Raw genomic sequence first — 9,715 nt, 5'->3', positions numbered from 1 at the left:
GCAGGACATAGAGTTAGAGCTATTGGTTAAACAAGGAGAAGAGAGATGGACAAAGATTATAGATTCGAGGTACAATAGATGGTATATGATGGTCAAAGGTTTAACGGAACCAGAATATCTGCAAAAAATAAAAAAGGAAGAAAAACGGAGTAGGGTTGTACGGTTTAGAATGGGAGAAGGAGTGAGAGCATGCAGATATTGGATGAATGAAGAGGAGAATTTATGCAGAGTATGTGGATACGAAATGGAGTCATGGGCACATGTATTAGAGAGATGTACAGGAGAGGAAAAGGGACAGTTGAGTGTGTAAGATGGATCTTGGATGGTAGTGGACAGGGAGTGATGTGGATGAAGAAATCGGATGAAGTAAGGGAAAGCAAGGGAGTAGGGCAGAGCCAAACAGGTAATCCTGAAAAGGGAATTAATATCACTACTGTTACTATTGTTCATCCTGCGTAATGCGAAAGAGTAGAATATAAGTAGTAGTTAAGTTAGACTAAGGATGCAATTGTACAAATATGTACAGGGAGCGGAGGCCCTCAAACCCGTAAAAGGGAGAGATTAAATATATACATATAAAATAAAAATAAAAAATAAATTACAAATTTGTTGAGAATTAATTTTTTATGATTGAAAACTTAACTTTTAGGTTCAAAAATGAACTTATTTCTTCAAAATTAATTTTAAACAATAAAGAAAAATTTTTTATAAAATAAAAATTAAAAATAAATCAAAAATTTTGTTGAGAATTAATTTTTTATGATTTAATTCAATTTTTAGGCTAAAAAATGAACTTCTTTGTTAAAAATTAATTTTAAAAAATAAATAAAAATGTAACATAAAATAAAAACTAAAAATAAATTACAAATTTGTTGGGGATTAATTTTTTATGATTAAAAATTCAACTTTTAGGTTAAAAAATGACCTTTGTTCAAAATTAAATTTAAAAAATAAATAATAATGAAACATAAAATAAAAATAAAAAATTTGTTGAGAATTATTCTTTTGTGATTAAAAATTCAACTTTCAGGTTCAAAAATGAACTTCTTTGTTAAAAATCAATTTCTTTTTTAGGATTCTTCGTTTTAGTTAAAAATTTTATTATTTTCTCTCAAATTTAACTTTTATCTTGCACATTCGTCTTTCTTTATATAAAGTTTATTAATTTTGATTGCAAATTAAAACGTCTTTTTAAAAATTCGTGTTTTTGACTGGAAAATTAAACTATTTGGTTGAAAATGTAACTGTTTTTTGTTAAAGGTAAATATTTTTTATTTAAAAATTCAACCACTTGTTTGAAAATTTATCTTTGTGCATCGAAAACTCCACTGGGTGGTTAAAAACTCAACTATTTGGTTGAATATTCGTCTATTTAGTTTTAAAATTCATAGAGAAAAGTCTTTTTGACTTTAAAATTTGACTAAGTATACTACCTAAAATGAAAAACTTCAGTACACTTATAACCAATTTTTATTTTTAAAGTATACAAAATACAAATATGCCTAGATTTATTATTCAGGGAATAAAAAAAGTTTTATCACCTCCCAAAAACAAATTCCTTTACACAAAGATATACAGTAGTTGCATCAAAAATCAGGTGTCTGTAAAAAAATAATTTTCTACAATTTTAAGAATTAAATTGATACCATCAGTTATGTTTTATGAAGGCGAAAATTTTTTTTATGGTAAAAGTTTATTTACCTATTAAGGAAAAATGGTCGACTTTTAATAAATCATGGCTTATTTGAGAAATTTCAGCAATAGAAAAACTTATTTCAAAAATTCTAAACCGTTGTAAAGAATTTTCTGCATGAAAAAATAAGCCACGATTGAATAGAATTAATCCTTTTTTCAAAAATTTGCAAGAAAAAAGTCAATTGCAAAAGACTTTGTTAAAATAAAAGTCATCCTTGAAAAGCTTCAAAATTTTATTTCAAAATCTTGAAAAATCTAGAAGTTGTTTTAAATTTATTCAACTTTAAAATTATTTTTGAAATTTGATTACAACTTTTAAATATCTTTTGAAATTAAAAGAAATTTTCCTAGAATTTTTAGTAAATCTTGCAAATTTTGAATAATTTGCTTAAAATCTTCCAAATTCATTTTTAACAATTTTGGAAATCTTTTTAAATATTTTTGAATGTTCTTTTAAAATAATATTCCCAAGTGAAAAACTATTTTCATTTTTCCCAGGAATCTTACGAAAATGTTTTTAATCTTATAAAGCCTTTCACAATTCTTAAAGTTTTTAAATTTAGTTTTTTTTTTTTTCAATCTGTATGAATAGCCGAATTTTGTCGGTACACCCTTCGCTTATATTTTTTGCGATCATTTCAATTTTTTAATTAATGTTGAATCTTTTCGAAACTTCTAAATATCTCTTAAAATTACTCAAATTTTTTCTACAAATAATAAGTGTTAAATTCTTATTTAAACAGCAACATTAAAAAATTTCGTTGACAAATTAAAATCTTTTTCAAAGTTACAATCAAAATTGTAACGCAAAATATTGCCAAACATTAAAAAGTTATTATTTTTTTTAATTAAAAAATTTGAAACCTAACGCATTAAAAATTGAATACTTTCGACTGAAACAATGTCTTTAATTTAGTGAAAGCCTTCAATTACAAATTCATTATTATAAATTTCCTTTTTAAACTAATTTATTTATATTTATACAGTTGATAAAATAAAATAAAAAAATTATCAAACATTAGTAATCATAGTTTTCAGTTTTTCTGAATTTCAGAAATTTTATGAATAGTTTTTACATGATTTTGAGAATAAAAATGCTCAAAAACATAGTATTTTTTTACTTTTTTAATTTTTTAAATGTTTTAAATTTTTCAAAATACTTTTTCTATGATTTTGATCAAACAAATGTCCAAAATCAGCGAAAGATTATTTTTTAAGAGAAACTATTTTTATGACACTATACTTAATAATTGTAGTTTTTAATTCTCTTAATTTTCATAAATTTTTTAAATAGTTTTTACGAAACTATGATTTATAATCGTAGTCTTTAGTTTTTCTACATTTTTTAAAGTTTAAAATTTTTTAAATTAGTTTTTCTATGATTTTGGAAATAAAAATTCTCAAAATCATAGAAAATTTTTGTTGTTGTGAAACTTTGATTAATAATCATAGTTTTTAGTTTTTGTAAATTGTAGACATTTTTTAAAAAGTTAAAAAAAATTTTAACAGCTTCTCTGAAATTGTGATTAATAATCAGTTTTTAATTTTTTTTAATTTTAGAAATTTTTGAAATAGCTTATCTATGATTTAGAAAATACAAATGCTCAAAATCAGAGAAAACCTATTTTTATGAAACTTTGATAAAAAATTATAGTTTTTATAAATTTGTTTAAAAAGTTTTTGAAATTTTTAAAGTTTTAAAATTTATAAAAAAGTTTTTCTTTGATTTTGAGAATACAAATGCTCAAAATCAGAAAAAAACTATTTTTATGAAATTATGAATACAAATCATAGTTTTTAAAAATTGTAGAAACTGTTTCAAATGCTTTAAAGTTTTAAAAATACTTTTTTCTATGATTTTGAGAATACAAATTGCTCAAAATTATAGAAAAACTATTTTGATGAAAAACTATAATTAATAATGATAGTTTTCCTAAATTTTAGACATTTTTTTAAAGTTTAAAAAAATATTTTTCATGGAAAACTATTTTTATGAAACTATGATTAATGATCAGAGTTTTTCTAAATTTGAAAAAATTTGTAAATAGTTTTTCTTTGATTTTAAGAATAAAAATGCTCAAAATCATAGAAAAACTATTTTTTATAAAAAAAATATTTTCATGAAACTATGATTAATAATCTTAGCCTTTAGTTTTTTTAAATTAAATTTTTTTTTAAAGTTTAAAATAAAAAAAATAGTTTCTCTGTGATTTTGGGAATTCAAAATCTCAAAATCATAGAAAAACTGTTTTTATGGAACTATCATTAATAATCATAGTTTTTAGGTTTCTAAATTTTAGAAATTTAAACAATAGTTTTTCTATGATTTTGAGAATACAAATTCTCAAAATCATTGAAAAACTATATTTATGAAACTATTCTCAAAATATATTTGTTATGAAAAACTATTTTTATGAAACTATGATTAAGAATCAGTTTTTCTAAATTTGAAAAACTTTTTAAATAGTTTTTCTTTGATTTTGAGAATGCAAATGCTCAAAATCATAGAAAAGCTATTTTTGTGGAACTACGTTTAATAATAATAGTTTTTTTTAATTTTAAAAAAAATTTGTAATGTCCTAAAGTTTTAAAAATAGTTTTCCATTGATTTTGAGAATACAAAATTGTATTCTCAAAATCAAAGAAAAACTATTTTAAAAATTTGTTTACTTTTTCTAAATTTTAGAATTAAAAAAAAAAGTTTTTCTATTATTTTGAGAATACAAATGTTCAAAGTCATAGAAAAACTATTTTTTATTAAACTATGAATTATAATTATAGTTTTTGTAAATTGTAGAAATTTTTTTAAAATTTGAAAAAATGTTAAATAGTTTTTCTGAAATTGTGAGTAATAATCATAGTTTTAAATTTTATAAATTTTTGAAATAGTTTATCTATGATTTAGAGAATACAAATGCTTAAAATCATAGAAAAACTATCTTTTAGGACAAACTATTTTTATGAAACTATTCTCAAAAGCATTGAAAAATTATTATGATAAAACTATGATTAATAATCATATTTTTCCTAAATTTTTTACATTTTTTAATGTTTTAGAATATATTTGTTATGAAAAACTGTTTTGATGAAACCATGATTAATAATGATAGTTTTTCTAAATTTCACAAATTTAAATAATACTTTATCTATGATTTTTTACAATATAAATTCTCAAAGTTATAGAAAAACTATTTTTATGAAACTATGATTAATAATGATAGTTTTTCTAAATTTTAGAAATGTTTAAAGTAGTTTTTCTTTGATTTTGAGAATGCAAATGCTCAAAATCATACAAAAACTATTTTTCTGAAACTATCATTAATAATCATAGTTTTTTTAATTTTTAGAAATTTTTTGAAATGTTTTAAAGTTAAAAAAAAAAACTTTCTATCATTTTGAGAATACAAATGCTCAAAACGATAGAAAAACTATTTTTATGAAAAACTATCATTAATAATGATAGTTTTTCCAAATTTTAGACATTTTTTAAAGTTTAAAAAAAGATTTTTTATGAAAAACTATTTTTATGAAATTATGATTAATAATCATAGTTTTTCTAAATTTGAAAAATGTTTTAATTAGTTTTTCTTTAATTTTGAGAATGCAAATGCTTAAAATCATAGAAAAGATATTTTTGTGTAAATATGATTAATAATCATAATTTTTTTTAATTAAAAAAATTTTTTTTAAATGTTCTAAAGTTTTAAAAATAGTTTTTCATTGATTTTGAGAATACAAATGCTCAAAATACAAGAAAAACTATTTTTATGGAACTATGATTAATAATCTTAGTTTTGAGTTTTTCTGAATTTTAGAAATTTGAAGAATAGTTTATTTTTATGATTTTGAGAATACAAATACTCAAAACAATAGAAAAACTATTTTTACGAAACCATGAATAATAATCAAACTTTCTCTAAATTCTAGGAATTTTTAAAATATTTTTTCTTAGATTTTGAGAATACAAATGCTGAAAATTATATAAAAACTATTTTGATGAAAAACTATGATTAATAATCATAGTATTTCTAAATATGAAATATTTGTTAAATAGTTTTTCTTTGATTTTGAGAATGCAAATGCTCAAAATCATAGAAAACCTATTTTTGTGAAACTTTGATGAATAATCATAGTTTTTCTAAATTTTAGAAATTTTTAAAATAGTTTATCTTTGATTTTGAGAATACAAATGCTCAAAATAATAGAAAAATTTTTTTTTTGTGAAAAACCTTTTTTATGAAACTATGATTCATAATCATAGTTGTTCTAAATTTTAGATATTTTAAAAAAGTAAACCAATATTTAAAATAGTTTTTCCATGATTTGGAGAATTTGGATTCTCAAAATCATAGAAAAACTATTTTAAAAATTTGTTCACTTTTTCTAAATTTTGGAATTAAAAATAAGTTTGTCTATTATTTTGAGAATACAAATGCTCAAAATCGTAGAAAAACTATTTTTTATGAAACAATAAATAGTAATCGTAGTTTTTGTAAATTGTAGAAATTTTTTAAAAAGTTAAAAAAAATTTAATATTTTTTGGGAAAGTGTGATTAATAATAATAGTTTTAAATTTTAGAAATTTTTGAAATAGTTTATCTATGATTTAGAGAATACGAATGCTCAAAATCATAGAAAAACTATCTTTTATGAAAAACTATTTTAATGAAACTATTCTCAAAATCATTGAAAAATTATTATGATATAACTGATTAATAATGATAGTTTTCCTAAATTTTGGAAATTTTTTAAAGTTTAAAAATATATTTGTTATGAAAAACTATTTTGATGAAACAATGATTAATAATTATATTTTTTAAAAAAAATTTTAGACATTTTTTGAAATGTTTTAAAGTTAGAAAAAAAGTTTCTATCATTTTGAGAATACAAATACTTAAAACAATAGAAAAACTATTTTTATGAAAAACTATGATTACTAATCGGAGTTTTCCTAAATTTGAGAGATTATGAAACTAGATTATAAATCATAGTTTTTTTAAATTTGCAAATTTTTAAAAATATTTTTTCTTTGTTTTTGAGAATGCAAATGCTCAAAATCATAGAAAAACTATTTTTATGTAACTATGATTAATAATCATAGTTTTTTTTAATTAAATTTTTTTTTAATTTTCTAAAGTTTTTAAATAGATTTTCTATGATTTTGATAATACAAATGCTCAAAATCATATAAAAACTACTTTTATATAACTATGATTAATAATGATAGTTCTCCTAAATTTTAGATATTTTTTAAAGTTGAAAAAACTATTTTGTATGAAAATATATTTTTTGAAACTATGATTAATAATCATAGTATTTCTAAATTTGAAAAATTTGTTAAATAGTTTCTTTTTCTATGATTTTGAGAATACAAATGCTCAAAATCATAGAAAAACTATTTTTTATGAAAAACTATTTTTATGAAAAACTATTTTTATGAAACTGATTAATAATCATAGTTATTCTAAATTTTAGATATTTTAAAAAACTATTTTTAAAATTTGTTCCCTTTTTCTAAATTTTAGAATTAAAAAAAAGTTTTTCTATTATTTTGAGAATTCAAATACTCAAAATTGTAGAAAAACTATTTTTATGATACTATGAATAGCAATCATAGTTTTTTTAAATTGTAGAAATTTTTTAAAAAGTAAAAAAATTGTTAATAGTTTTTCTGAATTTGTGATTAATAATCAGTTTTAAATTTGAGAAATTTTTGAAATAGTTTATTTATGATCTAGAGAATACAAAAACTCAAAATCATAGAAAAACTCTTTTTATGAAACTATGATTAATAATCACAGTTTTTCTGAATTTAAGGAATTTTTAAAATAGTTTTTCTTTGATTTTGTAAATACAAATGCTCAAAATCACAGAAAACCTATTTTTTGAAACTATTCTCGAAATCACTTAAAAATTATTATGATAAAACTATTTTAGACCTTTTTTAGAGTTTAAAGAAATATTTGTTGTGAAAAACTATTTTGATGAAACTATGATTAATAATCATAGTTTTTCTAAATTTGCAAATTTTTGAAAATAGTTTTTCTTTGTTTTTGAGAACGCAAATGCTCAAAATCACAGAAAAACTATTTTTATGAAAAACTCTGATAATTAATTATAGTTTTCCTAAATATTAGACATTTTTTAGTTAAAAAAAATTTTTTTTCTTGAAAAATTATTTTGATGAAACTATTTTTATGAAAAACTATTTTTATGAAACTATGATTAATAATCATAGTTTTTCTAAATTTGCAAATTTTTAAAAATAGTTTTTCTTTGTTTTTGAGAACGCCAATGCTCAAAATCATAGAAAAACTATTTTTATGTAACTATGATTAATAATGATAGTTTTCCTAAATTTGAGATATTCTTTAAAGTTGAAAAAACTATTTTTTATGAAAAAATATTTTTTGAAACTATGATTAATAATCATAGTTTTTCTGAATTTAAGAAATTTTTAAAATAGTTTTTCTTTGATTTTGCGAATACAAATGCTCAAAATAATAGAAAAACTATTTTTATGAAAAACTATGATTACTAATCATAGTTTTCCTAAATTTTAGACATTTTTTAAAGTTTAAAAAAACATTTTGTATGAAAAACTATTTTTATGAAACTATGATTAATAATCATAGTTTTCCTAAATTTGCAAATTTTTAAAAATAGTTTTTCTTTGTTTTTGAGAATGCCAATGCTCAAAATCATAGAAAAACTATTTTTATGTAACTATGATCAATAATGATAGTTTTCCTAAATTTGAGATATTTTTTAAAGTTGAAAAAACTATTTTTTATGAAAAAATATTTTTTGAAACTATGATTAATAATCATAGTTTTTCTGAATTTAAGAAATTTTTAAAATAGTTTTTCTTTGATTTTGTGAATACTAATGATCAAAATAATAGAAAAACTATTTTTATGAAAAACTATGATTACTAATCATAGTTTTCCTAAATTTCAGACATTTTTTAAAGTTTAAAAAAACATTTTGTATGAAAAACTATTTTTATGAAACTATGATTAATAATCATAGTTTTTCTAAATTTGCAAATTTTTAAAAATAGTTTTTCTTTGTTTTTGAGAACGCAAATGCTCAAAATCATAGAAAAACTATTTTTATGTAACTATGATTAATAATCATAGTATTTCTAAATTAAAAAAATTTGTTAAATAGTTTTTTTTATGATTTTCATCATACAAATGCATAAAACAATAGAAAAACTATTTTATGAAACTATGAGTAAATAATCAAAGTTTATCTAAATTCTAGGAATTTTTAAAATAGATTTTCTATGATTTTGAGAATACAAATGCTCAAAATCACAGAAAAACTATTTTTTAGGAAAAACTATTTTTATGAAACTGATTAATAATCATAGTTATTCTAAATTTTAGATATTTTAAAAAACTATTTTTAAAATTTGTTCACTTTTTCTAAATTTTAGAATTAAAAAAATGTTTTTCTATTATTTTGAGAATACAAATACTCAAAATTGTTGAAAAACTATTTTTATGAAACAATGAATAGTAATCATAGTTTTTTTAAATTGTCAAAATTTTTTAAAAAGTAAAAAAACTGCTAATAGTTTTTCTGAAATTGTGATTAATAATCATAGTTTTAAATTTTAGAAATTTTTTAAATAGTTTATTTATGATCTAGAGAATACAAATGCTCAAAATCATAGAAAAACTCTTTTAATGAAAAACTATGATTACTAATCATAGTTTTCCTAAATTTGAGAGATTTTTTCAAATTTAAACAAATATTTTGTATGAAAAACTATTTTTATGAAACTATGATTAATAATCATATTTTTTTTAAATTTGCAAATTTTTAAAAATATTTTTTCTTTGTTTTTGAGAATGCAAATGCTCGAAATCATAGAAAAATTATTTTTATGTAACTATGATTAATAATCTTAGAAGAGTGGGACGATGGTCGTGGGGGCTAAAGCGTAGGCTTTGGACCCACTCCTTCGGCTTGCGGGTTCGATTCCCGCCTCGCACTCTGGAAGAGTCTC

General features: G+C 19.9%; 1 protein-coding gene across 1 annotated transcript in view; it reads right to left on the bottom strand.

Moving 5' to 3' along the window:
* Positions 1-9,715, bottom strand: part of LOC117169527 (ubiquinone biosynthesis protein COQ9, mitochondrial) — a 40,303-nt gene that overhangs the window by 22,061 nt on the left and 8,527 nt on the right. The window lies entirely within an intron of this gene.

This window comes from Belonocnema kinseyi, chromosome 3 (genome assembly GCF_010883055.1).
Source record: "Belonocnema kinseyi isolate 2016_QV_RU_SX_M_011 chromosome 3, B_treatae_v1, whole genome shotgun sequence".
Taxonomy (NCBI): domain Eukaryota; kingdom Metazoa; phylum Arthropoda; class Insecta; order Hymenoptera; family Cynipidae; genus Belonocnema; species Belonocnema kinseyi.
This window is presented reverse-complemented; position numbering and strand designations above follow the sequence as displayed.